The sequence below is a fragment of the Symphalangus syndactylus genome, chromosome 6 (genome assembly GCF_028878055.3).
Source record: "Symphalangus syndactylus isolate Jambi chromosome 6, NHGRI_mSymSyn1-v2.1_pri, whole genome shotgun sequence".
In the NCBI taxonomy this organism is placed as follows: Eukaryota; Metazoa; Chordata; class Mammalia; order Primates; family Hylobatidae; genus Symphalangus; species Symphalangus syndactylus.
In genome coordinates, this window is record NC_072428.2 from 118,551,445 (window position 1) to 118,565,136 (window position 13,692).

At 43.4% G+C, this 13,692-nt stretch overlaps 1 protein-coding gene across 3 annotated transcripts in view; it reads left to right on the forward strand.

The window, feature by feature from the left end:
• The first annotated feature begins 7,120 nt into the window (after positions 1 to 7,120).
• CALU (calumenin) overlaps positions 7,121 to 13,692 on the forward strand; it is a 32,063-nt gene continuing 25,491 nt past the window's right edge. For 2 of the 3 annotated variants that reach the window (XR_010121602.1, XM_055283934.2), the window contains exon 1: positions 7,121 to 7,227. The gene's annotated coding sequence lies outside the window, so the exon portion shown is untranslated. The remainder of the gene's footprint in view (positions 7,228 to 13,692) is intronic. The other variant, XM_063642256.1, reaches the window with a different exon arrangement.

Sequence of the window (13,692 nt, forward strand, 5' to 3'; positions counted from 1 at the left end):
AAACATGGCGAAAACCCATCTCTGCCAAAAATACAAAAAAATTAGCCGGGAGTGGTGGCGTGTGCCTGTAGTCCCAGCTACCAGGGAGGCTGAGATGGGAGGATTGCTTGAGCCCAGGAGGTCGAGGCTGCAGTGAGCAATGAGTGTGCCACTGCACTTCAGCCTGGGTGACAGAGTGAGATCCTGTCTCAAAAAAAGAAAAATTTCACATTTAATGAGAAACAGACTATGAGTATTTCAGGAAAGCTGTCCATCCCCCATCTGGGGAGGGTATTTTGATTTGACTTAAGATATCCTAGCAGCGTTTTTTTTCCTCACTGAAGTAGTTTTCAGCCTGAAATTGTTGGAGGGCTAAAAAATAAGCTCCTGGATCACCATTACTCAAAGGCTGAGTTATGTCCTAATTCTTAGTGATTTCAACATCCACATAGATGATCCTTCCCATACTTTGATCTCTGTTCCCTGAACTCCTGCCTTCCAGCAATACTTTTTCCACCCTCCTTAACCACTGTCTCCCTTGATTTTACCCTAGTGTTCGTCATTAATAACTGCACCTAACCCCATTATTTCCACTCCTTAGCTATACCACCTCCTATTTTTTCCTCAGTCCAGTAATCCATTGACCCACCAATCCTACAATCTATTGCTTCTACCAGGTTTTCACTGTCTCTCGCTCTCTTCATGTTCTCATTTCCTTCCCCTGTAACCTAGATTACCTGTGATCAGTCATTATTATTATCACTTCCTGGCATGCACTCTCAACATCTTTGTGCCTTTCTCACTTTCTTCCCTCGGCTAAATCCAGTTCTCTACCAGCTCCATGCCTGTGTGATGCTGCTGAACGTGCCACCGAACCTCTCTGGAGAAGATCACATGACATACTAACCAGTCTCCCTGCAAAGTCATCATCATGGCCTCAAGGGGGTCCTTGATGTTGCCTGGAAATCATCATATGTTCCCCTAAATCTGTTCCCTCTGCTGAATGGCTATTTCACACCTTCTCTCTCCTCTAACTGCCAATGCCTCCTGATGACCCCGCTTCCTATTTCACTGGGAACATAGAATTGAAAGAGAATTTCAGGCTCTCACCACCATATCTACCAGTTACCTAGATCCAGACCCATTGACTCTAGCTTCTCTCCTTGTTACTATGGAGGAACTGTCTCTCCAAGCAAAGTCCAGCTCTTCCCCTTTTGTAGTAGATCCCATTCCATCTCACCCAAAGATGTCACACCAGCAACTTTTCCTTTTTCCTACGTCACCAGTTTGATCTCTACTTCTAGATCCTTCCCATCAGCAATGAACATACTGGCATGCCTCCTAAACATAGTTATTTCTTACATTAAAAACAGAACAAAATAAAACAAAACCTCTCTTGGCCCCTCTGCCTCCTTACTCCAGTTTTCTCCACCCCTCTACAGCAAACTCCGTGAAAGGGATCCAACTTTTAAAAATCTCCATTGTCTCTTGAAGTCCTTCAATCAGGTTTTTGCATCCACTACCTCGACAAACCTGTCAAAGATTCCCACATTGCTAAAGCCCCTGGCCAACCAGGCCCCACCTCACTGTCAGCAGCATGCTTTCTCCTGAACCTTTTCTTCACTTGGCTTCCAGGACACTCTCCTGGCTTTCCTTCTCCCTCATTGTCCTTTTTCTCAGTTCCTTTGCTGATTCATTCTCATCACACCCCCCAATCATGTCTGAACATCAGAAATTCCCAGGATTCAGTCCTTAAGTCTCTTGTAATCAAAACACATGGATTTCATGCACAAATATACTCTTAAATTTATATATTTAGTCTAGACCACTATGTACTCCAGAGATACATATCCAACTGCCTAGTCGGTATTTCTACTTGAATGTCTAATATGTATCTCAACATGCCCGAAACAAATCTCTCAATATTATCCCTCAAATTAGCTGGGTGTGGTGGTGCATGCCTGTAATCCCAGCTACTTGGGAGGCTGAGCCAGGAGAATCATTTGAACCCAGGAGGCGGAGGTTGCAGTGAGCTGAGATCACACCACTGCACTCCAGCCTGGGCGGCAGAGCGAGACTCTGTCTCAGAAAAAAAAAAAAAAAAATTATCCCTCAAAACTTTGTTCTCTCTAAAGTCTTCCCCATCCTAATAAGTGGAAGCCTTATTTTTCTACTTGCTCAAAACCTTGGAGTCATCCTTAACTCTTCTCTTTCTCTCCACCCTATTTCCAACCCATTAGGAAATCCTTTCAAACTACTTTCAAAATATATTCAGAATTTGATATTCTCACTACTTCCACTGCTACCAACCTGGACCAAACCATCATCATCACTCACCTGGATTGTCGCAAACACCTCCTAAATGCACTCTGTTCCTAACCTTACTCCCTTTCAGTCTAATGTGATCCTTTAAAAATCTTAGATCATGTTTCTTCTCTGCTCAAAATCTTTCAATGGTTTCCCTTCTGTATTAGTTAAGGCAATGCTAGCTCTGAAAGAGATAAATCCTAATATATCAATGGCATAAAATAGCTAATAGAAGTTCTACTTCTCGTTCACAAAGAGTCCAAAAATGGTGTTCCTGGTTCAAAAACTGAGTGGCACTTTCACAGGAACCTGGGCTTCTTTCCATCTTGTGGCTCTGCCATCTGCAATACACAGCTTCTAGCCACAGAAACAGAATGAGCTTGGAGAATTACACATGGCAGGTCTGTAAGGCCAGTACTGGAAGTAGCGTACAACATCTCCACCCTCCTTCCTTCAGTCAGAGCTCAGTCATATGACCACACTGCAAGGGAGGCTGGGAAATGTAGTCTAGCTGGGTTCACAGAAAGAAGAAGAAACAATTTAGCAAATAGTCTTCCATATCCTCTCACTCATCATAGCGAAAGCTAAAGTCCTTGCAATAGCCTAAAGGCCCTACATGGCTTCCCTCTCTCCCTCCCCCATTCCTGTTGCTCCCTCTCTGACCTCATGTCCTCTACTCTCCTTGCTACTGTACTCCAGTCCCACTGGCTTCCAGTTGCTCCTCAAACACTTCAAACATACTCCCAACTCAGGGCCTTGCCTTGGTGTTCCCTTTTCTTGGAATGCTCATCACCTTCAGATGTTCACTCATGTGTCACCCTCTCATGAGCTTCCCTGGCTACCTTTTCTGAGATGGCAACACCACTCCTGATAGCCCCAACACTCACTGTTCTCCTTTCCTGCCTTATTTTTCTCCTTATGTAAGCAGACAGAGAGGGTCTGTATTAGTCCATTCTTGTATTGCTATAAAGAAATACCTGAGACTGGGTAATTTACAAAGAAAAGAGATTTAATTGGCTCACAGTTCTGCAGCTGTACAGGAAGCACAGTGGCTTCTGCTTCTTGGGAGGCCTCAGGGAAATTACGGCAGAAGGCAATGGGGAAGCAGATACGTCTTGCATGGCTGGAGTAGGAGGAAGGGGAGAGGGAGGTGCCACAGACTTTAAATGAACAGATCTCATTAGAAATCACTCACTATACAGTACCAAGCGGGGATGGTGCTAAACCATTCATGAGAACTCCGCCCCATGATCCAATCACCTCCCACTAGGCCCCTCCTCCAATACTAGGGTTTACAATTTGACATGAGATTTGGGCAGGGACACAGATCCAAACCATATCAGGGTCTCCAGGGATAAAAGGAATTCAGTCAACTCGAGCAATCAGCCTGTTTTACAGCTTTCTGCCCTGCAGCCTGTTCTTCCCCAAACCCTGCATGGAATGTGGTCACCCTGTTGGTTTGAACCAGCTCCTTGCAGACCCTGGCAATTTATAGATGAACTGAGTCAACTTTTCTCTTGACCATGCCAAAGTCTCCACCCTAGGAGGAGCTATAGCTTCATTGCCATAACATGCCACCTATGTTCTGGCATAATGACTCACTCGTCTGTACCACTGGGACCGCTCCTCTACATGTGATTTTGCACCCTCTCCATCACCCCGTAAAACCCTCCTGTCACTTTCCCTTGGGGAGATACTGCTTTAGAGAACATTCCCAGTATCCTTCTTACATATGCCAAGTAATAAAACTGCTATTGATCAAAAACTGAGTTTTGCATTGTTTGTTACTCACTAAGCGAACAAACCCTGGTTTTTCAGGTAACAGCACCTGTCGCCACCTCTCATTCTATGTATGTTGCTTTTTTATCTTGTTTATGGGCTGTCTCACCTACCTCTACACACCAGAATATAAGCACCATGACAGACTTAATTTTGTTCACTGCTGTATCCCCAGTTCCTAGAACAGTGTCTGCACACAGGAAACACTGAAGGTTCAGTAGCACCCATGAGCAGAGATGTGACGCTTGGAGACGAATGTCAGCCTTTTGTGGTGACACCATCATGCTGGCCACAAGCAGTCCTTCAGTGCTGCTCTCACTCGATGGCCTTGGGTGCAACTATTGGCGGCATTTCTAACATGTGTTGTCCCTCAGGTCCTTTTCTTCCTTCCTCCACCTACTTTCTAACGCTGGGGCTCCCATGAGGCCTAATCTGCTTTCGTCTCCTCAAAAAGTTTATCTGTTCTCATGGCTCCATCAGCCATCTCCTGGCCAACAACCCCTCCCAAGTATCTCCTCCAGGTTCTTGGCTATTTCTCTTTAGATGTTGCGCCATCACATAGACTTTCTATGTCTTGAACTCAACTGACTTCCCTCATTCCATGCATCTAGCTCATTCTCCTTGTCTCCCATGATTAAACCTTTTAACTTTTGAGAGCTCCTTCTTCATTTCTTTCATTCAAGTGGTCACTAAGCTCAGGACTTATTTCCACTTTTAAAATCTCTCTTGTGGCTGGGCGCAGTGGCTCATGCCTGTAATCCCAGCACTTTGGGAGGCCGAGGCAGGCGGATCACTAGAGGTCAGGAGTTCGACATTGGCTTGACCAACATGGTGAAACCTTGTCTCTACTAAAAATACAAAAATTAGCCAGGCGTGGTGGCACATGCCTGTAATCCCAGTTACTTGGCAGGCTGAGGCAGAAGAATCACTTGAACCTAGGAGGCGGAGGTTGCAGTGAGCCAAGGTCGCACCATTGCACTACAGCCTGGGTGACAAAAGCAAAACTCCATCTCAAAAACAAAACAAAACAAAACAAACAAACAAAAAAACTCTTGTATATAAGGGTTCGTTTCCATTTCCCTTTCCCTTGCTAGGCCAGGCCCTTCTCCATTAGGGAACCTCAGGGTTGGAGGGCCCCATCTCTGGCACCCTCACTACCTGTTTAGCCTTTACTAGGACAATTCCAGGATGGATGGCGCACCATTAAGCTGAGTTCCTTGAGGACAGGGATGATGTCCTATTTACTTTGGGTTCACCAGCACCTAACACAGTGCCTGACTTTAAGGAGTTGTTATTTTTATTTTTTAAGAGAAAGGGTCTTGCTCTGTTGCCCAGGCTGGAGTGAAGTGGCACAATCATAGTTCATTGCAGCCTCAACCTCCTGGGCTCAAGCAACTGGCTTGAACTACATGTGTGTGCCACCACGCCCAGCTAATTTTTAATTTTTGTTTTTTGTAGAGATAGGGGAAGGAAGGGTCTCGTTATTTTGCCCAAGCTGGTCTCGAACCCCTGGCCTCAAGTGATCCTTCAGGAGGTATTTTAAAAACTGTTTTTGAAATAATGCCTCCTGAGGCAGCCTGTTTTATTGTTAATACCCATTAGATGGCTTCCCTGTAGGCACAAGCTTAGAAACCTTCCCAGGAAGACCCACAGTTCCCACTGTCTTCAGTTCAGGCTCCTCAGATTGACAAGATCTTCCATTACCTCTCCAAACTTACTATCCATGCTTTCCTTTCATTGTTTCCCCCCACCCCTTTTTTACCTTCCTCATTTGCTACCTGGCCTGAGAATTTACCTCCCACTCTGCCCTCCACTTGTCCTTATTCCTATTACTCTTCTTGCTGAATAGTCCATTTGGGACTTCCTTAGTCCAGCCTTAGTCATATCTTCCTCTGAAGCCTTCCCTGACTACCACCAAGGGTCGCTGACACGCCTTTGAATGCCGGAAAGATTAGTTGTAAACCTTTCACGTTGACAGTAACTAGCTTGCTTTCATGAGCTTAACTGTTTCATGAGCTTACAACTTGTCTCAATGTGATTTTAAACTATAGAGGCTTTATGTGCTAAGAATGCCACAGGTTTATATTCCATTTGTGTTGAAGCTATAGTAGCCTTTATTTGATACTTGTTTTAATTTCATGACATGAAATTAAATTTTCAGGGACATGCAACGGGTTCGGCCCATTCTCTTCACTTAACATTACTGAGCTGGGCAGTAAGCACAGAGCTGCAGATATAAAGATGAATAGACAGATACCTACCCAGGAGCTTACTCTAGAAGAGGACAGATGGATAAGCTACATTTTATAGCAGAATTTGGCGAAGTGTACTGAAGCTATAAACAGCTATGATGGTAAATAAGGTAAGAATTATGCTTAGTGAGGTCAGGGAAGGCTTCTAGAGCTAACATCTGAACTGGGACTTCTATTGGCAAGGCAGAAAAGCAGGAAAACGCACTTATTCCTGGCAGAGGAAGCCTCTTGATCAAAAATCTTAAGAGATGAAAAAGGACCGGTTGTTAGGAAACAGATGATGGTGCCCAGAGCGCAAGATGAGGGGGAGTGTTGGGAGATGGAGCTAAAAGATACACTGGTGCCAAAGACGGAAGAGCCTCCTGTAGATAGCACAGGGCGCAGCGCTGAAGGGAAAGAAAAAGTTGGGATTGTTCAATAAAGTTGGTGACTGATTCAGTCGGATTAATTCCGCCCTGGTGGTCTTGCGGGAATGAAGAAAACTAGCAGGATAGTCTAAGAAGCCCTGTGGAAGCAGAGTCATGAGCTGTGAATGGGGACGTGGCGGCCACACGGCCGCGCCCACGCCACCCGCAGTACGGGGCTGGGGCTGGGGCTGGGGTTGGAGCCCGCGGTCCCAACAAGCCCGGGGACGAGAGTTGGGCGGGAATCCGCTCCACGCAACTCGGCGCGGTCCCGGGGACGTGGCGCTTTCCAGCCAATCCCGGCTATGCGATTGTTAGACCAATGGCTACTCGGGGAAGCTATGCGTCCGCGGCGGGTTTGCTGATGATTGGTCGGGAGGCCGCCGGCGAGCGGATGAGGGCGGTGCGCGGACCCGCTTCCGGTTGGGCGGTGCTTGCGCGCGTGAGCTGAGCCGGTGGGTGAGCGGCGGCATCGGCATCTTGTGCTGTGGGGGCTACGAGGAAAGGTAAGTACGGTGATGCCCAGCCCCTTCACCACTGCCTCATCTTTATTCGCTTTCTCTCTGTCCTTGGTCTTGTTCTCGGCGCGGCAGGGGACTGCTTCACTCGGGGCCGCTGTCTCTGCTGGCGCCCAGGTCCCAGGCCTGATCCTGCTGGAGATGCCGGGGCCCTCGGTGTGAGCCTGGGATGGAGGCCGCCGCCCGTCTTCCCGCGCGCTCTGGGAAGGGGGCTGGTCCGGTCGAACTCCGTCCCGTTGGGTACTGTTCTGTGCCTGGTTTGCTGCGTCCTGGTCCTCCGTCTCTAGGTCACGCCACTTACCGAGTCCCTGGCACCAGAGGTTTGCCTCCGGAAGGTCGGAGGGCATTTGGATAGTGTTATTGTAACAGTTCCTTGCCGCCTCCCACTCACCATCCTGCTTGTATCTGCCAGCCCCGCCCCAAGGCCACATCCCGAGAGTAGGGTGCATCTGCCAAGGTCGTGTTCACTCACCTAAAGGGTGCAGAAACAAGTGGGGAAAGAACGAGTGACGACACTAGGTGATATCTATGATTTTAAAGAAAAGCCGAATGTTTAGAGCTTCCATATTTGGCTACGTACTTCAGTTAGCGACGGAAAATAGTTTTTAAAGCTTTATTGGGGAATTACTTTTTTTTACGTTTTTTGTTGCTTCTAGCCCCATATCCTACTGATTTTTAGCATGCTGCGGTCAGAAATAAACTTAATTCCCTGTAGCTGCCATGATTAAGCGTAGAGTGGCTTGCAGTTTCAAAAGCTGCTGTTGCATCAAGGCACAAGCTCCGTGGGTCTCCTGCTAAAACTTTTGAGCCTGTGATCTGAATTCCTAAGTGTATAAAATTCTAGAATAGTGTCTTTGAGAATTGAATTGCATTCATTTTCTGGCATGGACCATGAAGTCAACGTTAATGAATTGGGAATAAGGTGGCTTCTAGTTGTTTTTTGTTCTAGTAGCTTATTCAGCTTGGAGGCAGAGAACCTTGGAATCTCTGTTAAATTAGTCTTTGCCGTAGAATGGAACTTGACACAAGACAAATGCAAGTTTGACCTCACTCAGTAGATTTAATTAACCAAATACCAAACGACAGTCATCACTGAAGAATTTATATAGTATAATCCAAATGAGGGACCAGATATAACCTCTAAATTGTATTTGTCAAGAAAATGAGTTTGCCAAGACCTAATCTGAGGTTTTACTGTGATTGGGGAGTGGGGAGGTTCCAATAGGATTCTTTTGAGAATCACAAGTAGGAAAGCCATTAATGAGCTCACAAAAATGTGTTGAGTATGCCTGAGTGAATAGTACTCAATATAGCTTTGAAACCAACTCATTGTCACTCTCAATATAATCATTGTTTGTTTTCATTCATCCAGTGATGTGTCAAGAAGTACTTATTGATAGCACTTAATATCCATTAGAGCAGTATTGGGATCAATATATTGGAGTTATTTTTTAAAATTTATTTATTTTAGAGTTGAGGGTCTCACTGTGTTGCTCAGGTGGAGCCTTGAACTCCCATGCTCAAGCAGTCCTCCTGCCTCAGCCTCCCAAGTTGCTGAGACTAGAGGTATACAACACCACACCCTAGTACATTGGTGTTAACACAGATTTTCTGTAACGTAGGTATACCAGGGATATTGAAAGGACAGAGGTGTAGCCAAGGATAGCCATTGGAAATGCTAGCTAGGCCATAAGGCCCTAGATTCTCACTCTGAACTCTTAAGTATGGATGTTGCTGATGCAGTAATTTATGTATTAGAGTTAAGACAGCTGAAATAACACTTTTGCCTGTTCCTGGCTGATTGCCAGATCCAGTAAACGGAATTGGAAGTTGGAGAACACAGGCAGGCAGGAACCACATTGCTGCCAAGTACCACCCAATTAATTCAGTAAGATGTATAAATCCAGTAAAATGTATTGGTATCAGAAAAGTGCAAGACAGTGTATTAGGGACAATATAGGGATAATAATTTGTATTAGCTGATATGTAGACATTCTTCCAGAAATGTAGATTCTAAAGGGGAGCTAAGGAGACAAAGTAACCTATGGTCATTGTTTTTGAGTGGTTCAAACGAGTTTCATAGAAGTTTAGATTGGATCATACCCTTTTTGTCCAAAAAGAAAAAAAGATAACAGATCACTTCCAGCTAGAGTGATCATAGTGGGTAGGTCTTCTAGGATCTTAAATTTATTTATAGACATCTGGCACTGAAGGAAGGTTGAGCTAAAATAACTACCAAATTCTCAACAATGTCACGCATGTTACACATGCGCAGCAAAATTACAACTAGAAACCAAGGCTCCTATCCCTACATTTCAAATAGCATTTCTCTCACAATTGATTATAAGGCTTGTCAACGAAAAGGAAACTTTTTTCTCTCAGAATTTCTAGAACTTTTTTCTTTAAAAAGTTTTTTATTCTGTAGCCAGAAAAATTTAAAGTTTGTGCTGAGTTGCTTTGGTTATAGAACTAATGAAGCTTGAGTAATAGTTTCAGACATTCTCAGGGTTTTTCTTCTGCAGCCAGATTTTACACTTTTTTAATCTCAGCTGTCTTATAAATGTATTCTCTCCATCACACAATATAATTAGAATGTATTGATGAACAGATGTAACTTCATCACTAGAGAGACGTTAAATAAATTATGTGTTGGTATCATGACTTTTATCAAATCATGAAGGATGCCATCACTTTTATGTGATAGTCCATTGGTATAGTACTAAAGCTGATAGATAACAAGATAACTTCATTTTCTAGATCTCATAACCTGGGCCTTAGTATAGTTAAATTGCTATCAGGCTGTTCCCTGTAATCTCCGATTGAAGTAGACAGTTAAACAATGAGATCCTGCTTTTGCTGCGTTATGGAGAAATTTCTTTTCTGGTGAATATCCATCCAGCTCAGAGAACTGGAATTTTACTACCACACCCATTTCTCCCAATTGTTAACATTGAGCAATGGGTCTTTGGTCAACCAAAATAACTGTTGGATCACTCAGTGTTAACGTTCTTGTGAAGTTGAATTTAAACGTCTAAATTTCCCTGAAACAATTTAAGTATTCTGTGACCAATGGCACTTTACCAAAATTGAAAGTTTGGGCCATGTATCGATCGCAATACTGGTCCAACGGATACACTATGGACACTAAGGACAAAAACTTCCTTGAAAGCTCTAAATTCTTACCTGAAGGGTGGGGTAGGGAGAAGTGATAAGAATTTAGAGCTTTTAAGGACATTTTTGGATGGATTGAAGAAACCAATTCTTAAGACTCATTATTATTAAAATCACACTTAACCCAGTTAATCTTTTCTCTTTATAAATTACTGGAACGATTCATGAAAACAACTTTATAGAAGACCATTATTGGTGACATACTAATACTACAAAAGGATGATAGCTACTGGATATATTTTCTGTTCTAATCTTTTGGTTTGTGTCTAACATGCTGTCCAATAAAAATATAATACAAGCCACATATGTAATTTTAAATTGTCAGGTGAAAATCTAAAGCAGGTGAAAGTAATTTTAATAATATTTAATCTAATACATATAAAATACCATTCTTTCAATATGAAATGTAACAGTTACACCAATCTCAATTCACACTAGCCACATTTCAAGTGCTTAATAGTCACATGTGGCTAGTGGCTACTGTACTGGGCAGTGCAGGTCTAGATTTTTTTTTTTCCCAAGAAAAAAATATTAGATGTTACCCTTCGTGGAAGAGGGACAGAATTATAGAGAGAGAAACTCATTTGAGAAATGGGAGGTGGGGAGATTCAGTTTTCACAACCATTGGTTTACTTTCTAGATCACATGATAAAAGCTCACACAGCTAAGTCTTTTGTTTATGTGTATCATATTTTTCCTAATATTATGTTGTCCATTATGTCCATAGTATATCCATTGGACCAGTATTGTGATCAATATATATGGCCCAATGGATACAGAAAGATCTTTCCAGCTGGAAGTGATCTGTACCTATTCCTCTAAACTTTTTTTTTTTACTTTTTGGACAAAAGTATCCGATTTGAACTTTTTTTGAGACAGGGTCTTGTTCCCTCACCAAGGCTGGAGTGTGGTGGCATGATCATGACTCACTGCACCCTCGTGTCTCCAGGGCTCAGGCGATCCTCCCACCTCAGCTTCCCAGGTAGCTGGGACTATAGCTGCGCCACCACACCCGGCTAATTTTTTGTATTTTTGGTGGAGATGGGGTTGCCTAGGCTGGTCTTGAACTCCAGCATTCCATCCGCCTTGGCCCCCCAAAGTGCTGGGATTACAGGCGTGAGCCACTGCTGCTGGCCCAATCTAAACTTTTATAAAGTGTTGAAGTGGGTGAGGAAAATGAGAAGGGCCATTAACTTTGTATCATTTGGTTTCAATTTGGTTGAAAAGACAAAGATGCTTCAGAAATGAAGTGTACTGGCTGGTCATGGTAGCTCACACCTGTAATCCCGACACTTTGGGAGGCCGAGATGGGAGGATCACTTGAGGTCAGGAGTTCGAGACCAACCTGGACAACATGGTGAAACCCCGTATCTACTAAAAATACAAAAATTATTCGGGCATGGTAGACCATGCCTGTAATCCCAGCTATTCAGGAGGCTGAGGCAGGAGAATCACTTGAACCCAGGAGGTGGAGGTTGCAGTGAGCCAAGATCACACCACTGCACTCCATCCTGGGCGACAGAGATAGACTCAGTCTCAACAAAAGAAAACAAAGTGCACTAATGTAGTTTTTCAAATGCTGTGTATGAAGTTATTTTTTACTGTTCCTTTCACATCTTCCCACATAAAATATCCTTTGTCTTAGATGTCCTTTGTTTCTGCTTGAACATACATGCTCCATACCAAAAACCATATGGTTTTAGATAAATCTAGTACAGTTTTTGGTATGGATGGTGTTTTTTGTTTTTAGTGTCTATATTCATAAAACAAGAGGCCTTTTGTTAAAGTTTCTAATAGCCAGGAGTTGGTATATATGTGGGCACAAAGGACGTTTTGTTTTTTTTTTAAGTAGAACTTATTTAAAGTGCAGATTTTTCATTCCTCCCTGCAGAAAGATAAAGAAGTAAAGATAGACCATTGGCTTTGTCCATCTGGGTCCTTGATGACCCTTGTAGGCAGTTTCATCAATAGTAAGGAAGCCAGGTTTCGGGGTAGCATTGGACAGTGAGGAAGCAGAGGCAGCAGGGTAGAAACTATGTGGGTGAGGGAAAGGGAGGAGCAAGCATGAAGGAACAGCACAGTCTGGGAAAGACTGTGGGTAGTGGAGATCTGAGAAGCACTGATTGACAGAATGGAGGAGCCTATTTAAGGGGTGAGATTGGAAGTTTAATCAGGAGAGGGGAAGGAAGGAGAAATGGGTGAGTGATAAAGCTAAATCACTTGGCTTTTACTCTTTGGAATTCTGGTATCCTTGTAAGCCTGAAACATAAACGTAGTTTTCCCTCTAAATCACAAAGTGAACCAATCTGTTACATTTCTGTATGCTACATGTCTCAAAACTTGGTACAGTATCCTTTCCAGGCCCTGTTAATGTTAGAGTGCATAAGTATTTATTCATATTGTAATATTTGGGGTTGGCAAGAATTGTTAGGGTGTTATGCTATATTTTATTTTGAGAATGTAATCATTTGTAAAATTTTCCTAAAGTCCCCTTAGGCATAAGGAAAATCCTTTGTTGCAGTGACTCTTGATTTTACTTGATTCTGCAAGCCTCTGTCATTATACATATTGTTGGGATATATCCCAAAACATCAACAACATATAATTCTGTTTTTTTGTTTCCAAAGTTTTGTTTGTCCAAAGAATTATTTGTTTATAGGCTGGGTATGGTGGCTTACGACTGTAATCCCAGCACTTTGGGAGGCCAGGTCTGGAGGATTGCTTGAGACCAGCCTGGGCAACATAGTGAGACTCTACAACATTTTTTTTTTAAATTAGCTGTGCGTGGTGGTACACACTTGTATTCAGCTACTTGGGAGGCTGAAGTGGGAGGATAGTCTGAGCCCCAGAGGACCAGACTGCAGTGAGCTATCATCATACCACTATATCTAGCCTGGGTGACAGAGTAAGACCCTGTCTCAAAAAAAGAATTGTTTATAGTTTGAGATAGAAGTTTCATTTTGCCCTGAAGTAAAGGCATACTCACTTTAAGGCTGTATTTATAGAGCCACTAAATCTTGGATTTTCTGTTTACTCTTTAACTGATTTGATTGATCAGTTGAATTATTGGAGGGTCAGCCAGAGTTATTCACCCAGAGCGTTATTCACCCAGAGCAATATTTTACAAGTGATACACACAGAAAGCTAATAAACATGAGAGTGTGCTGTTCATACAAATTAGACAGTACAGCGGGATACAGTATTAAAGTTCACTTTCACACCAATCTTACCAGCCCACCCCATTCCTGTCTCTTCTCCCATGAACCTTGAGGTTACCACTGT